Raw genomic sequence first — 12,423 nt, forward strand, 5'->3', positions numbered from 1 at the left:
AATAAGAAGTTTCTGGAACTGTTGGAGCAAGTCCAGAGGAGGGCAACAAAGTTGATCAGGGGGCTGGAGCACCTCTCCTATGAAGACAGGTTGAGAAAATTGGGGTTATTCAGCTTGGAGAAGTGAAGGTTATGTGGACACCTCATAGCAACCCTCCAGTATCTGAAGGGTGCCTACAGGGAAGCTAGAGAGGGGCTCTTTGTCAGGAACTGTAGCAATAGGACAATGAATAATGGGTACAAATTGAAAGAGGGGAAATTCAGGTTAGATATTAGGAAGAAATTCTTTACTGTGAGGGTGGTGAGACACTGGAACAGGTTGCCCAGGGAGGTTGTGGTTGTCCCAGTCCTGGTAGTGTTCAAAGCAAGGTTGGATAAGGCTTTGAGCAACTTGGTCTAGTGGGAAGTGTCCCTGTCCATGGCAGGTGAGATTGGGATTGTATGATCTTTAAGGTCCCTTCCAACCCTTAACCCTCTATGATTCTGTTAATGAAATGGCTACATTCCTGCATGAGGTTTTTCAAGAGACATGCTGTACTTAGCAGTTCAGAGTGGAAGCACAACTGTGACCTGCCATCTGTACTTGTGGAACATGACGGAAGAGCAACAAACTCAGGTACAGAGTAGAAGGGTTACTAGAGGACTAAGAAAATCCATGATGATTCTGAAGTTCCTTCTGCTTCTCTTGGACTTACTTGCGGTTCCGTTTGCATGATTTCTGAGGCCAGACAGCAGGAGAAATAAAGAGGTTAGTCACCAAGGTTCTTTGGGAAACATTACAGTGGGACAGCATATGAAGAACCCATATGTCTGAAGGAGTTTCTGAAGGCTGCCTGCAGTTCTAGGAAGAAGCCAGATGCTTTCCTGTATCTGTACAAAAGCTACCATGGTATATCGTAATTTTTTAAGAAAGTTACATTCTACTCAGCTTCCATTTTAGGAGAACTTGCCTCCACAGTTTTATTCTGTTCTGTTCATATGACAGCTTACGTGAATGAAGCCCGCCTCCCATCTTCCTGCCACGATGCCATCCCTTTTCTTGTTATCTCTCTTTCTGTCTTGAAAGAGTGTTGATTTTCAATTCTCTGTTGTACAAACTGACTTTGTTCTATTTTTGTCTACAGGGTCTAACAAAGAAGTGCTATATCATCACAGCAAATGCAGATTATTTTTAGCTATAATGACAACTACACATTCGTATCTATCAAGCACTACAAATATAAAATAAAGGAAAAATTGTTTTAATGCAAACCAGTGTAAAATTACATTTGTTTATTTTGTTTACAACACCTTTGATGCTATCCACATTCATGGAAAGATACTGGGTTTGATCCACTAAGATCCTTAGTGAAATGCCCAGTTAATTGAGGAGATCCAAGATTTCACTTATCACTCATCCCAAGCTAAAGTGGAAAAAACAGGATTAAAGTACACACATATTTTAAGTTGTAATGAAATTTAAGGATTTAGTCAATGAGTGGTTGGATTGGAATATCAATGAAAGGAGCACTTTTGCTTTAGATCCTTTAATGGGTGTTGACGCTTGTCAACTGAAATTCCACCATGGGAAATTTGTCTTTACAAAAGAAGCTTATTCAAATAGATCATCTACAACAGGATATTTCACAATAGTAGTAACAGATAGTATAATGTCAGATGTTCAGGAATTTGCATAGTTATTAGAACGATAGAAAGAAAACAGTCAAAGGATTTATATACAGTCCATGGGTAAGAGATAAAACTAGAACGCCCTTTAATTGGGTCTACCTTATATGTGTTCCAGTGATGAAAACACGTTCATTTAACAGATGATCTACAATGGTTTGCATTTTTAATTTATTACTTACATATTCCTCAATGCCTTGTTACTTACTTCATTAAAAATAATTAGACAAGCAACACTAATGAAATTAAGTAAATTGATTATGTGTAGAAATATTTAATTTTGTTTGATGAAAAATTATTCACAAGCAAAATAGTGATGAATTGGTTGGCTGTTAGATTCCTGGTCTTAGTCATATTGCTGCTAAAACAGTTGAAGAGCACCCTTTGTAGAAAAAGAGATGAGCTGTTCTACTTCTGTGTCTAAGTCTGACATATCATCTGAGATTTAAATGCCATTTCTCCCACTTTTTGGCATGGAACTGATTTCCAGTGATTCGCATGAATGTGAAGTTATTTGGAAATTTTAGTTTTACTTGAGTTTCTTTTATTAAACAAGCAAATGAAAAGCATTCTGTCCTTTTTTGGAGCTGGTGTAAGTATCTCGTGTATTTCCTGTTGGCGTTTCTTGCTAAACATTAAAATATTCTTTTGCAGAGACATTTGAGCGGGGAAAAGTAATTTCTCTGAGTTTGTTGTTCTAGAACTACAGTTTGGGTGCCACCCACTGTACCTATTCAAGAAACCAGTTCATGCTACTTTACACTTGTGCAAGCCCATCTGTACACTATCCTGAGAAGACCATTTCAGCTGAAGGATATGAAGACTTTCTGATTTGGACTTTGAGAAGAGTGCAAGGCACATATAGAGAATGATTTCAGTGGCAAAACATATACATTTATTAACTATTGCATTAGGGAGACAATAAGTTATGTACAGACACACGCACACGTACAAGAGGCAGTTCTATCACATTAATACTGAATACTTTCATGAAAAGAAATAATTTGTATGTGTTTACTCTTTCCCGGGCTGTGGCCTTGAACCTTTGTTGTACATCAGCCTTTCTCCATACAAATCTACCACAAACAAGGGCACTGAGACAACAGCACTGGCTTACCTTGTCAACAACCCACTTGTGTTGCAAAGTACCATGAAGTTTGACATCTGGTGATGTTGGATGAGGTACAGACATATTAAAAAAATAAAGTCTTGCATTCTAATTAGCAGAAGCTGTGAGTTGTAAGGATGACAAGGAAAGGATAACATGTAAAGTATTCAGTGGTAAGCATCTGAATGGTTTTAAATCATTTCAGGAGCTGAGGAAAGTTTTGCATTGTACTGCTCCTTGATTGATGCTAGTAGGCATTACAGCAAAACAACCTGAAGAAACAATCCTGGAACAAATTGAAGAAAGAATTGCTAATAGATAGAGGACAATTATCCACAATGTGCAAAGGAACATTTTGTTATGCTAATGTTTCCTTGAAAAATGATTTTGCTAAATAAGCTAATGGTTGGAAAAAAATAACAGGTAGCAATGGATGCTCAGACTAAGCACACACAGGATGTAAGCAGGCCATAGCAGATTTCTGTGTCAAGTATTCGGATCTTCCGTGTGACCTGGCAAGAGACACCCCTAAGAAAACAGTTACTGCCCATGGTAAGGTAGCTGGGGAGCACTGACCATTATGAAAAAATCTTTTCTTAGTTAAGCAAATTATAGACAAATCCTGCTCCAGTAACTTCTATTCTTTCAAGCTGAGGAATTCACAGTGCAGGCAATAACAGGTGTTCTTGATCCATTCATTTGACAGTCAACATCACAAGACTACAGATCACTTCTGCACTAATCCATCTGTTGAGATAAGAATTTGTGCTTTCAGTTGTGTGCTGCCTCTGCATAAGTGACTTCAGGAAATTTCAAACCCCATTTTGAGCCAAATTCAGATCAGAGGGTGGATCAGACCTCCCTGGAAGACTGAAAAGAAGAAAAAAACCCTGTTCTTAACTTTCTTGTGTAATTCTAAGATTGCTTACCTACCACCAAAGAGAGTACATCAATAAGTAATTTTTGTCTTAAAGGGTGGTGTGATTCTCGTATTCAGTCCTGGAAACAAGAGGAAGCCAACATATATATGAGAAATAGGGACCTCTGCACTAAGTAATCTACTGAATGAATGGACTGACAATGAAGTAGTAAAAGTTGCCTTCAGAATGCTGGCAATGCCTAAGGAAGGAGTCTGGATCCTCACTTATGGGATGAACACAGGCTCCCTGATTTGTCCATTGAGAGCTTTCTGAAGCAGATCCAACCTGAAAAGAAGGTGATTACCATGGAGAAAAGATTTTTCCAGGCTGATCCAAAATCAGAACAGACTGTAATTTGGAGCTTCTTTACAGACCAGAATTATTATAAATAGAAGAATGGCCCAAATTGTAATAAGGACAATTCTATTTTCATTTTTAATATGAGACTTGCAAAGCCTTAGTTCATGCCCTAGTATATAGTTATGGTGAAATACTGTCTCAAGTACTCAAAAATAGTATGTAGGATGCTAAGGATGAATTATTTATGGCCTTTCTTTTGGTCTGTTCCAGGAAATACTTAGATTATCATTTTTCTGTGATTGACAGTTTCATGGAAGTATCTGACAGATACTTCCAAACGTTAATTCTTATTCCATGTTCTAACATCTATGTACATATTAGACTGGTAAAACATTCATTGACTTCTATGGGAGCATTGAAATTCTGTGTTTTGAGGAAATCTCAGCTTCAGAATCATATTCATGTAGATTAGAATCTTAAACTTCCAGTGACTCATTAGATGTAAAATCAAACCTTCTCAGAAGCTTTTCAGTGTTTTGGGCTCATGTGCACATATGCTTTTGTGCAAATGCTCTAACTTTTGAATATTTAGAACAGTCTTACTCTTGAATTACGGAAAATGTTGACATTTAATTTTCATGTTATTTAAGAAAAAAATATAAAGAAGGAAAACTAACTAGAAACAGAAAGGAGTATTAGATGTGTTGTGCTGTGCAAAATGCATGTATGTGCCCAGAACATTTGTGATGAAAGCATTTGACAAAACCACTGTTTCTCTCTTCCAACCTCTTGGAGCCACACAAAGAGCACTGTCACTTGGCAGAAATTTTGTGCCTGGTATTCACCAAATAGTATTTTAATGTCATCTGTAACTCAAGTTGGTTTATTTCTTTTTTCTGAAGAAGCCTGGGAAAACTTCTTATTGGGAATCAATGAATATGGGAAAGTTTGGGTATTTTAAAATTCAGTAATTTTGTAATTATTGAAATTTATACACTACACTGGTATCTTAATTAGTGTGATCTGTGTTGCAGATGTTGCTGACCTCTGCCAGCCATTCACAGGTGAAACTTTTTATCTGTTTGTCATTCAAAACACAAATCAGTCAAGGAAATTAATTTCATTCTACTCATCCACAGGCATCCTCCTTGGATATGACTGTTTCCTCCTGCTTGGGACAGATTTTACCCTGGTCTGTATTTTTTGAAACCTTTATAAGTTTAGTAAGTATATTCCCAGGCCTATGTGCCACATGCCATTTACTTTCTCAGCCCTATAACTGGCAAGTAAAATCCAAGCTGACTCCATTTCCTCAGGGCCTTAAACAGCTGAAATAATGCTTGACCCTTGGGTTTTGTCTTTTCAGAATAGTGTGCGAATATTTGAAGGAAAACTCAAATTGGCTCCCTTCTAGCCAATTTACTGCTTCCTTAGAATATAATGAAGGAATCTGTTTCCAGCACCAGTTACCTTCTGAGAAGTCTTCCCAGCTATCTCTGGACTGGGAATCCCAATGGGTGCCTTTGCTCCCCAGTGACTACCCCCATCATCATCCGTCTGAGCAAACTCAGGTGCTGCTGAACACCCTAGGGCCCATGCTGTGGAGTAACACATGGCTGGTTAGTATGTTAGAGCAACTGATAGATGGGAGGCTCCCAGGTGACTGCCTGAAGTTGCAGCTGACCGAGACTCTCTATCAGGTTCCTCTCACTTTTGTGCCCCTGGATGGCTCAACTCCTGCCATTGCGAATGGTCCTGCTTTTTCTCGCAAAGAAAGTTCTGTCATTTCTCCTCTTGTTGCTCTTTGTCTTTCATTTTCTCTTTCCACTTCTTCCTTCTGAAATCTGTATGGGTTTATATTCTTTTCTATATTTTTTTTCTTCTTTTCCACATTTTTTCATTCTGGAAAATATATACTTAGATTCTCAGTTATTTATTCTTCTCTTCCTGAATGTCATAGTGTATGTTTCTGAATAAAAAAAATCGCTGTTTATTTTCAGTCTCCCTTTTCTCTCACACAGGCACATTTCCCTAGATACCTATGCTTCTTTCCAGGATGCCATGCCCACAGAACCAGCTTAGTGTTCAGGTCCAGAATACAGAGCACCTAGTGACCTCATGTACAAAACCAGATTGCAAATGCTGGTGTAAGATGTCAGCAAAAGTGACTGAATTCTATAACTTGTTTGATCACCTCAGGCAAGTCATCTCTCTTTGTTGTTTCATCTCTAAAATGGCTTTAATAATATGTAATGTGTTTGTGATTTATGGATGGAAAACTCTATGCACAATCTGGTTGTAATTATTATTATTGTTGTTGTTATTATTACTATTATTATTGTTTCTGAAGTCTAATTTTGCCCTTTGGCTCCTTCTAGTTAAACTAATGTGTATTTCAACATCCTGAAAGTACATGCAAGATTATCAACCAAGAGCAACTTGTTATTACAAGGCCCATCTTTCACAATACAAATCTAAAGGGTTAAAGGAAGGACTACCTTTCTGATACTTTGCTTTTAAGGCACAGAGTTAATATTCAGATGTCAGCTGTGAAACCTGTTCACTGGTCAGCCAAGTTTTTATTCTGAGAATCCTTTTTGTGAGCAGTGAGTAAACAATGAAACACATGCAGAATATTTGGAATAATGATGCCAACTGAATTCTTTCTCATATAGTGAGTGGTAAGCTTCTAATCCAATGAGATAGATGTGAATGACCTAGATACAGACTTCAACTGACTAACATTAAGAAAAAGGTGTTCCTGTTTCATGTCAGTGTCAGACATTGAACTGCACTGAAGAACTGAGAGTATAACTTGTACAGCAAAGAGTTGATGCACTAAGCAATGGTTTCAATGTACTGAGGATTGGGTATTTTCTTATAACAAATTTGTATGGCAAGACCACTAAAAGCAGGTTAAATATTGCTTAATGGGATCCTTCTGCTTTTCTTTCATTTTGATTAAACCCTGCTCTCTCAAACAGCACCATTTTTACTCTTGATTCCTGGCTGGATATATGGGAACATAGGGTGAGGTCCAAAAAAAAAAAGCATTTCTGAACAATTAAGGTGGAATTTAGGGGCCTAAGTCAAGGACATAATTCAAAAACAAATGGACTAAATCACTTTAAGCTTCAGAGAGCTTTTAGCCTCAGAAGAACCTGCAGTTCTGCTCCAGACAATGCACCTTATCCACTGACTTACATGTGAGTTCCAGATGGAACCTCCAATCTGAGTCCTTTGAGTGACCTTTGAGTGACCTAATCTTGTGACTCCCCTAAAAATAATTCGAGGTTGTCACAATGTCATACACCGTGCGAAACTCACGTCCCAGGGGTAAAGTCTAGCTGCCTACTAGTTTCAGAGCATGAACACCCAGTGAGTGGGAGGTGCAGATTATGGTCCCTGTTGCTCATGGTACATTCAGCTACAGGGTTAGACTCACTCTTGGTCTCCTGGTTTAATGAATCTTGCATTCTTGAATGCACATCTTCAAAGAAACCCTCAAAGTTGATTTCTGTCTGGATTTACTCTACAGGAACTGTGTATTTGAATGCCCTTAAGCTGAAGACTAAAGCTAGCATCAAAGTCTGACAAAAGCACATCATATCAACATACAAACATGTATCCTCTATCAGGAGATGGGCAGATTTTCATAGAACTCCTGATTGGATTTTTGTCTGAATCCTGGTTTCCCTTTAATTTTTTAGGTATTTTTCCCCACTCACTGTAACATGCTTAGGTCTCTAATTTGTTTTTCATGATGCACTCCTCCTGGATTTGATATCCTGAAAGAATGAGTGAAGATACTGCATGTCATTTTGCCTAAATACCTCTTTTATATTTGGTTCTTTAATCTGAACAACTGAGGATATGTCTTTAAAGCAGTTTGTTACAAATCGCTTAAAATCTACATCCCACATAGTCCATTAGATGCTGAGTGATGAACACATCACACATTTATCCAAAATGGCCTGTCTAATTAGCAGCTGTAAAAGATAACAAACGGAAAGAGCTGTCTGATCTCCATATATCTGAACCTATGACAGCATGTGCCTGTGGTCTCAAGTCTTATTAGTTCCAAACAATTTCTTCAGTGATCAGTAAAGTCAGCAGGAATGAAGGCAGCTCAGCATTTTGAAAGATCGTGCTGCTTCTCTAGGTGCTCAGATGTGGCATGTGTCCACGTTTGACCCAAATTCTAGAATTAAAGCCGTGATCGCCACTGCTCCCAACCCCACCGTATACCATTAGAAATAAGGTAGAGTTTGTCAGTGTTCATGAATTGATTAATTTTGATTGCTTATGGCTTTGGACAGTCCTCCACCTGCCTTTATGAATGATAATGCAATAACACAATCACTAACATTTATTGTACTAATGGTAAGTCCAGTTACAAAGGAGATAGTGAAGAGCCCATGCCATAGCAATGATCCACATGAAAGAGGCATGTGCAATATGTTACTTAAAGAAACTGTGGGATGAAATTAGGAGACCAATGATTGTATTTCTGAGGCTTTTTCCTTTGTCCATTGACTGCCACTTTAGATCAAGATTGCTAAATCTATGCAAGGCAGATACTGAAACTTCTATATATTAATCTATGATTATTTTGGTTTTCCACGGCAGTATAATGATAGGCCACACATTTATAATCTCAGAAGTAGGCTCTAATTCAGTATCTCACGCCCTCTCTGTTTAGCAGTGTTTATTATAAACCCATGCTTAAGTTCAGTTGAATACATTTTTTGGGAACTCAGTATCTGTCAGAAAGATGTTGCTGGGTCTAGCTGGACTTTTTATCCAACCCAGTACATCCATTCATATTCTTGAGTACTTTCCTAAATCAGGACAATGAAATGCACTTTATAAAGACCATATGGACCCATTATTAATGCCTCAAAATTCTTATTTAGTAAATACCAACAAAGGACTTCAATGGCTGCTTCACTTAGAAGAAACACTTCTATTCATTGTTTTGTAATTTTCTTTTTTTCTCTAGAAGTTTGCATTAAGTAGTCTTTTACAGACTGGGTTCTTGAAGGCAGATGAAATGATGAATCCTGCAAATCAGGCATACAAAATTTGCTGCCTCTGGATCCCTTCCATTTGTTCATGCTTCTGCTAAATCTGTGAACAATGCCCTGCCGTGAGATACTGCATGTGTTTTACATGTAGATAGCGGCTGGATAACAATTACAGGAGGGCAGCTGGCCAACTCAATTGGCAAGCACTAAATTGAATGGGATATCCAAAAGCAGGAATATAAATATTTTGGTTCAAAGTTTAATTTATTGAAGTATACCATTTGGCACCAAAAGCTTTTTGTAAATAATTTTTCTTAGTCTACAGTCATGAATCAGTCCATGCATTAGTGATTTCAGCCACAAATGGCTGAAATTCGATGTTGGCTGATGCAAAAATGTAGCTATTATGGTGGTTTGACATCAGGCTCCACATCTTGAGTAGACATCACTACCCCATTTAAAACTAATTCCTCAGGAGTGACATCTCATGCACGGGGATTATGAGCCATTAAATAATCATTTGGTAACACTGTGCATCCCTTGCTTCTGGAAGTGGCGTTCAGCATGGTGCATACACAATTAATCAACCTTAAAATAATACTTTCCACTCTTCTATATTACATTTCCCTTCCTAAGTTTGTAGAAAGGGCTCATTTAACTAGAACATGATTTTAAAGGTAGAAATGAGACTGGGCAATGTAACTGGGATTTAGATCTGAACTTCGTTAGAGGGCTGAGTGATTGGATCTGGTGCCAAATGCTACTTTGTGGCTGACTTGAACAGCTCTGCTGATGCAAGTCAAAAGGAAAATCATCAGATGCAGCTCCCTGATGATCTCTTCTGCAGAAGGAAACCTGTGGAGCCTGGAAATGTCTTGTAGTTTGGGGAATTTCAGCTATCCTCATTAGTTTTAGTGGTCTTTTGGGGCTGTGAGCATCAGTGTGCATTCCAGTGCAGTTGGGGTATCCCTGATTGATGACCACTTCTGGACAAGACTGTGCTTGTCCATGAAGGAGGAGAGCATTTACTTCCCACACCCAGACTGTTTGTATCAAATACGGCCTAAATAATTTAAAGCAGAGATTTACGAACTATTTTTATAGGATAACATGGGAGTGGGGATGGCAGGAATTGGGAACAGCAGTAAAGAGTAATAATAAGGGCAGATCTGGTTCTGTGTCAGCTTGTGTATTGCTCAAAATAGCTTGCGCACTATTAACGATACATGTCTTACAGCTGGTAAGTCCCATTAGCCTCCACTTTGAAGCTGAAAACTTCTGCAAGTCTGGCTCCTAGCCCATGACCATTTAATTCATGTTCTACAAATGTTACACAGTATATTCAGGGCTGAGTCAAAATTCCTTCAGATTTGGGGCTTTGGCCTTTACTCAACACTACTAAAAATGAAAATAGATGGAAATATCCTACTGACATTTTGTACTGAATTAACATCGTACATATTTGATGGAGTTTTAATTGGAGAAAGCATTTTTGTTAAAAATATGATAATATAAGCAATTATAAATTAAATATGCAAACTTGAAACTTTATTTATTAGCTGGTTTATAATTGTATTCATCATCCTATGATCTTGCATGAAATAGCAGTGATCTCAGCAAAATTTTGCCAGTTGATCTCACTCGAAGGCTTGACACACAGGCTGAAAGGGTATAAAACCACTTATGTAGGTGAAGTTACAGGATGTGAGCAACGATTGTTATTGCCATAACAATGAACATTGCTATTGTTCTTGTGATTGAACTAGACTAATGACATCTCTTAAACACTTTTTTTTTCCTAATGAAATTTCGAGTGGTATCAAAGTCCTGTGCACACTGCTTCAGCAGGGTTTGATGACATGAAGATAAAATAAAGAAGAGATTATAAAATGACAGAATTAATGACTAATGGTCACAGAATCACAGAACCATTAGGTTTAGAAGCGACCTCCAGAGGTCATATAGTCCAACCCCTAAATTCTCAGTCCATGAAAAATATTTTTTAGCTTATTTCAATACTTTGGCCTTTATGAATGATTTGTGAATTTGTGATTTATGAATGATTTAGCCCTTATGAATGATTTCATGCAATACAGTTTTGTATAATTAAATTTATCAAGAAATAACAATCATTCACATGTGACCTATTGTTCCTTTGCCTTTATGGTGGGACGACCTTGGTTATCTGGTTTTCTATGCTTACTCTATAATCAAGGAAAGAGATAGATGGGATGAATAGTCTTCTGGGGACAGTCATCTTTTTTCAAATGACAGTAGAGAAAACTGGAGGAGACAGCTAATTTAGGCTATCTTCTGCCAATTCAGTTAGGAAAGACAAACCCCACTTTAATGTACAAATCATATTCCATCTACTCATTGGCATTTTGCTCTTCCAGTGGAGCAGGGAAGAATTTTGACTGAATATTTTTCATAAGATGCTTAATTCCTCCTTTACCACTAGTAATCTATAGCCAGAATGGAACAATGTGATCAACCGTGGCGTCCTTTACAGGAAGGATGCGGGACTTTGCCAGACGAATTTGTTGAAAAACTAGATCACATCTTTTGAAAAAAAAACAACTACCCAAACTTGAGTTAATAATAATGTTAATAATATGCATCTGATATTTTTTGCCTGAATGGTTTGAGTCTCAGCTTCCAACTCTACTATCTTTCCAAATCTTTGTCTGTTGGTTCAGATGGCCCTCCATCATCGGCTTGGTTTCCCTTATGGATGCTTTGACTGCGTTCAGCTCAGCTCATAGTCCTTTTTTGATAAGCTTAATCAATTCAGGTCTTCGAATCATTCATTTTAGGATTTGTTTTCCAATCCTTTTATATTTATCATGGTTCTAGTCCGATTCCTTGTCAAAATATGAATACTGTCACTGGACTGTATCCTAGTGCCTATTATGCAGATGATAGAACTTCTCTAGTATGTTATCCCTCTTGGCTACAATATTTAACTATAGCTTATATTCAACAGATTATGCACTATGGCTTGCAAATTGATTTCAGAATTATAATTTTCTAAGACTTAGTTTTCTATCCTATAAGGATGACATCTGGTTTCTTGCCCTGTTTCTACTTTAAACCATTTTAAGTTGCACAGATTTTGCCTTCACCTTTTTTTTACCAGCTTCTTGTACATGATCTATTCCCTGCTTCATCTGAAATTCCTCTGGTATCTGTACACCCACAAGCTTTATCAGTAACACTTTCATACTGAGTCATCAATAAAAACATTACATGGCATGAGGACAGAGACAAATTCTGGGGAAGCCAAACCAGGACACTGCAACTTAGTACGTTCTCTGTTTACCACCCAAAACCTGCCTTTTAACTATTTCTGTCATTTCAAATGTGTGATTTATGAAACAGAAGTGGCTGTTCTCACTTTAAAG

This window comes from Lepidothrix coronata, unplaced genomic scaffold (assembly GCF_001604755.1).
Source record: "Lepidothrix coronata isolate B3197 unplaced genomic scaffold, Lepidothrix_coronata-1.0 Scaffold191, whole genome shotgun sequence".
NCBI lineage: Eukaryota > Metazoa > Chordata > Aves > Passeriformes > Pipridae > Lepidothrix > Lepidothrix coronata.